At 46.8% G+C, this 6252-nt stretch overlaps 1 non-coding gene across 1 annotated transcript; it reads right to left on the bottom strand.

Annotated features, from left to right (window-relative positions):
• Positions 1-1011: 1011 nt before the first annotated feature.
• TRNAS-AGA (transfer RNA serine (anticodon AGA)) lies at positions 1012-1084 on the bottom strand. The gene has a single exon. It is a non-coding gene; the product is annotated as a tRNA-Ser (tRNA).
• Positions 1085-6252: the final 5168 nt, after the last annotated feature.

Here is a 6252-nt window from a genome sequence, read left to right on the forward strand (position 1 = left end):
AAAAACAACGTGCCGATGGTGGGATCCGAACCCACGACCTCCGAATATCGCGTCCGGTGCTCCTCCAACTGAGCTACTTCGGCCGCTGTCCCCCCTGCTACTTTCTTGGGTATTAATGTTGTCTGTATACGAACCTTGAGAGTGTTCACCAGCGCCACCCTCAACCAAAGCGGCGGACGTGGAACGTCCTGTGTTACCGCACGCGTCACGTAGAACGTGATCAATAGCGAGGGCGAAAGCTGTGCTAGAACCCTCTTACGCTACCTGTGGCTTCAAGACTGCCAGAACCGAGACCCCCGTAAGCTACAAGCAGATAAATGAAGGGGAAATGAGGGTGCTCGTTATAATACATGAATGAAAGAAGGAAACAGTCGGCGAGGCCAAGGAAAGCATTGGGGATTGTACTTTGTCTTATTTTTTTTTTAATTTTTACTTCGATAATCACATAAATTAGTAACGTAATCTGTTGAGGGGAAAGATAATTAAACACAAAGTAGAAGAAAAAACAACGTGCCGATGGTGGGATCCGAACCCACAATCTCCGAATATCGCGTCCGGTGCTCTTCCAACTGAGCTACTTCGGCCGCTGTCCCCCCTGCTACTTTCTTGGGTATTAATGTTGTCTGTATACGAACCTTGAGAGTGTTCACCAGCGCCACCCTCAACCAAAGCGGCGGACGTGGAACGTCCTGTGTTACCGCACGCGTCACGTAGAACGTGATCAATAGCGAGGGCGAAAGCTGTGCTAGAACCCTCTTACGCTACCTGTGGCTTCAAGACTGCCAGAACCGAGACCCCCGTAAGCTACAAGCAGATAAATGAAGGGGAAATGAGGGTGCTCGTTATAATACATGAATGAAAGAAGGAAACAGTCGGCGAGGCCAAGGAAAGCATTGGGGATTGTACTTTGTCTTATTTTTTTTTAATTTTTACTTCGATAATCACATAAATTAGTAACGTAATCTGTTGAGGGGAAAGATAATTAAACACAAAGTAGAAGAAAAAACAACGTGCCGATGGTGGGATCCGAACCCACGACCTCCGAATATCTCGTCCGGTGCTCTTCCAACTGAGCTACTTCGGCCGCTGTCCCCCCTGCTACTTTCTTGGGTATTAATGTTGTCTGTATACGAACCTTGAGAGTGTTCACCAGCGCCACCCTCAACCAAAGCGGCGGACGTGGAACGTCCTGTGTTACCGCACGCGTCACGTAGAACGTGATCAATAGCGAGGGCGAAAGCTGTGCTAGAACCCTCTTACGCTACCTGTGGCTTCAAGACTGCCAGAACCGAGACCCCCGTAAGCTACAAGCAGATAAATGAAGGGGAAATGAGGGTGCTCGTTATAATACATGAATGAAAGAAGGGAACAGTCGGCGAGGCCAAGGAAAGCATTGGGGATTGTACTTTGTCTTATTTTTTTTTAATTTTTACTTCGATAATCACATAAATTAGTAACGTAATCTGTTGAGGGGAAAGATAATTAAACACAAAGTAGAAGAAAAAACAACGTGCCGATGGTGGGATCCGAACCCACGACCTCCGAATATCGCGTCTGGTGCTCTTCCAACTGAGCTACTTCGGCCGCTGTCCCCCCTGCTACTTTCTTGGGTATTAATGTTGTCTGTATACGAACCTTGAGAGTGTTCACCAGCGCCACCCTCAACCAAAGCGGCGGACGTGGAACGTCCTGTGTTACCGCACGCGTCACGTAGAACGTGATCAATAGCGAGGGCGAAAGCTGTGCTAGAACCCTCTTACGCTACCTGTGGCTTCAAGACTGCCAGAACCGAGACCCCCGTAAGCTACAAGCAGATAAATGAAGGGGAAATGAGGGTGCTCGTTATAATACTTGAATGAAAGAAGGGAACAGTCGGCGAGGCCAAGGAAAGCATTGGGGATTGTACTTTGTCTTATTTTTTTTTTAATTTTTACTTCGATAATCACATAAATTAGTAACGTAATCTGTTGAGGGGAAAGATAATTAAACACAAAGTAGAAGAAAAAACAACGTGCCAATGGTGGGATCCGAACCCACCACGAATATGGGTTCGGATCCCACCATCGGCACGTTGTTTTTTCTTCTACTTTGTGTTTAATTATCTTTCCCCTCAACAGATTACGTTACTAATTTATGTGATTATCGAAGTAAAAATTAAAAAAAAAAAATAAGACAAAGTACAATCCCCAATGCTTTCCTAGGCCTCGCCGACTGTTCCCTTCTTTCATTCATGTATTATAACGAGCACCCTCATTTCCCCTTCATTTATCTGCTTGTAGCTTACGGGGGTCTCGGTTCTGGCAGTCTTGAAGCCACAGGTAGCGTAAGAGGGTTCTAGCACAGCTTTCGCCCTCGCTATTGATCACGTTCTACGTGACGCGTGCGGTAACACAGGACGTTCCACGTCCGCCGCTTTGGTTGAGGGTGGCGCTGGTGAACACTCTCAAGGTTCGTATACAGACAACATTAATACCGAAGAAAGTAGCAGGGGGGACAGCGGCCGAAGTAGCTCAGTTGGAAGAGCACCGGACGCGATATTCGGAGGTCGTGGGTTCGAATCCCACCATCGGCACGTTGTTTTTTCTTCTACTTTGTGTTTAATTATCTTTCCCCTCAACAGATTACGTTACTAATTTATGTGATTATCGAAGTAAAAATTAAAAAAAAAAAATAAGACAAAGTACAATCCCCAATGCTTTCCTTGGCCTCGCCGACTGTTCCCTTCTTTCATTCATGTATTATAACGAGCACCCTCATTTCCCCTTCATTTATCTGCTTGTAGCTTACGGGGGTCTCGGTTCTGGCAGTCTTGAAGCCACAGGTAGCGTAAGAGGGTTCTAGCACAGCTTTCGCCCTCGCTATTGATCACGTTCTACGTGACGCGTGCGGTAACACAGGACGTTCCACGTCCGCCGCTTTGGTTGAGGGTGGCGCTGGTGAACACTCTCAAGGTTCGTATACAGACAACATTAATACCCAAGAAAGTAGCAGGGGGGACAGCGGCCGAAGTAGCTCAGTTGGAAGAGCACCGGACGCGATATTCGGAGGTCGTGGGTTCGGATCCCACCATCGGCACGTTGTTTTTTCTTCTACTTTGTGTTTAATTATCTTTCCCCTCAACAGATTACGTTACTAATTTATGTGATTATCGAAGTAAAAATTAAAAAAAAAATAAGACAAAGTACAATCCCCAATGCTTTCCTTGGCCTCGCCGACTGTTCCCTTCTTTCATTCATGTATTATAACGAGCACCCTCATTTCCCCTTCATTTATCTGCTTGTAGCTTACGGGGGTCTCGGTTCTGGCAGTCTTGAAGCCACAGGTAGCGTAAGAGGGTTCTAGCACAGCTTTCGCCCTCGCTATTGATCACGTTCTACGTGACGCGTGCGGTAACACAGGACGTTCCACGTCCGCCGCTTTGGTTGAGGGTGGCGCTGGTGAACACTCTCAAGGTTCATATACAGACAACATTAATACCCAAGAAAGTAGCAGGGGGGACAGCGGCCGAAGTAGCTCAGTTGGAAGAGCACCGGACGCGATATTCGGAGGTCGTGGGTTCGGATCCCACCATCGGCACGTTGTTTTTTCTTCTACTTTGTGTTTAATTATCTTTCCCCTCAACAGATTACGTTACTAATTTATGTGATTATCGAAGTAAAAATTAAAAAAAAAATAAGACAAAGTACAATCCCCAATGCTTTCCTTGGCCTCGCCGACTGTTCCCTTCTTTCATTCATGTATTATAACGAGCACCCTCATTTCCCCTTCATTTATCTGCTTGTAGCTTACGGGGGTCTCGGTTCTGGCAGTCTTGAAGCCACAGGTAGCGTAAGAGGGTTCTAGCACAGCTTTCGCCCTCGCTATTGATCACGTTCTACGTGACGCGTGCGGTAACACAGGACGTTCCACGTCCGCCGCTTTGGTTTAGGGTGGCGCTGGTGAACACTCTCAAGGTTCGTATACAGACAACATTAATACCCAAGAAAGTAGCAGGGGGGACAGCGGCCGAAGTAGCTCAGTTGGAAGAGCACCGGACGCGATATTCGGAGGTTGTGGGTTCGGATCCCACCATCGGCACGTTGTTTTTTTCTTCTACTTTGTGTTTAATTATCTTTCCCCTCAACAGATTACGTTACTAATTTATGTGATTATCGAAGCAAAAATTAAAAAAAAAAAATAAGACAAAGTACAATCCCCAATGCTTTCCTTGGCCTCGCCGACTGTTCCCTTCTTTCATTCATGTATTATAACGAGCACCCTCATTTCCCCTTCATTTATCTGCTTGTAGCTTACGGGGGTCTCGGTTCTGGCAGTCTTGAAGCCACAGGTAGCGTAAGAGGGTTCTAGCACAGCTTTCGCCCTCGCTATTAATCACGTTCTAAGTGACGCGTGCGGTAACACAGGACGTTCCACGTCCGCCGCTTTGGTTGAGGGTGGCGCTGGTGAACACTCTCAAGGTTCGTATACAGACAACATTAATACCCAAGAAAGTAGCAGGGGGGACAGCGGCCGAAGTAGCTCAGTTGGAAGAGCACCGGACGCGATATTCGGAGGTCGTGGGTTCGGATCCCACCATCGGCACGTTGTTTTTTCTTCTACTTTGTGTTTAATTATCTTTCCCCTCAACAGATTACGTTACTAATTTATGTGATTATCGAAGTAAAAATTAAAAAAAAAAATAAGACAAAGTACCATCCCCAATGCTTTCCTTGGCCTCGCCGACTGTTCCCTTCTTTCATTCATGTATTATAACGAGCACCCTCATTTCCCCTTCATTTATCTGCTTGTAGCTTACGGGGGTCTCGGTTCTGGCAGTCTTGAAGCCACAGGTAGCGTAAGAGGGTTCTAGCACAGCTTTCGCCCTCGCTATTGATCACGTTCTACGTGACGCGTGCGGTAACACAGGACGTTCCACGTCCGCCGCTTTGGTTGAGGGTGGCGCTGGTGAACACTCTCAAGGTTCGTATACAGACAACATTAATACCCAAGAAAGTAGCAGGGGGGACAGCGGCCGAAGTAGCTCAGTTGGAAGAGCACCGGACGCGATATTCGGAGGTCGTGGGTTCGGATCCCACCATCGGCACGTTGTTTTTTCTTCTACTTTGTGTTTAATTATCTTTCCCCTCAACAGATTACGTTACTAATTTATGTGATTATCGAAGTAAAAATTAAAAAAAAATAAGACAAAGTACAATCCCCAATGCTTTCCTTGGCCTCGCCGACTGTTCCCTTCTTTCATTCATGTATTATAACGAGCACCCTCATTTCCCCTTCATTTATCTGCTTGTAGCTTACGGGGGTCTCGGTTCTGGCAGTCTTGAAGCCACAGGTAGCGTAAGAGGGTTCTAGCACAGCTTTCGCCCTCGCTATTGATCACGTTCTACGTGACGCGTGCGGTAACAGAGGACGTTCCACGTCCGCCGCTTTGGTTGAGGGTGGCGCTGGTGAACACTCTCAAGGTTCGTATACAGACAACATTAATACCCAAGAAAGTAGCAGGGGGGACAGCGGCCGAAGTAGCTCAGTTGGAAGAGCACCGGACGCGATATTCGGAGGTCGTGGGTTCGGATCCCACCATCGGCACGTTGTTTTTTCTTCTACTTTGTGTTTAATTATCTTTCCCCTCAACAGATTACGTTACTAATTTATGTGATTATCGAAGTAAAAATTAAAAAAAAAATAAGACAAAGTACAATCCCCAATGCTTTCCTTGGCCTCGCCGACTGTTCCCTTCTTTCATTCATGTATTATAACGAGCACCCTCATTTCCCCTTCATTTATCTGCTTGTAGCTTACGGGGGTCTCGGTTCTGGCAGTCTTGAAGCCACAGGTAGCGTAAGAGGGTTCTAGCACAGCTTTCGCCCTCGCTATTGATCACGTTCTACGTGACGCGTGCGGTAACACAGGACGTTCCACGTCCGCCGCTTTGGTTGAGGGTGGCGCTGGTGAACACTCTCAAGGTTCGTATACAGACAACATTAATACCCAAGAAAGTAGCAGGGGGGACAGCGGCCGAAGTAGCTCAGTTGGAAGAGCACCGGACGCGATATTCGAAGGTCGTGGGTTCGGATCCCACCATCGGCACGTTGTTTTTTCTTCTACTTTGTGTTTAATTATCTTTCCCCTCAACAGATTACGTTACTAATTTATGTGATTATCGAAGTAAAAATTAAAAAAAAATAAGACAAAGTACAATCCCCAATGCTTTCCTTGGCCTCGCCGACTGTTCCCTTCTTTCATTCATGTATTATA

This window comes from Amblyomma maculatum, chromosome 1 (genome assembly GCF_055883805.1).
Source record: "Amblyomma maculatum isolate TAMU_Amacu chromosome 1, ASM5588380v1, whole genome shotgun sequence".
NCBI classification, from domain to species: domain Eukaryota; kingdom Metazoa; phylum Arthropoda; class Arachnida; order Ixodida; family Ixodidae; genus Amblyomma; species Amblyomma maculatum.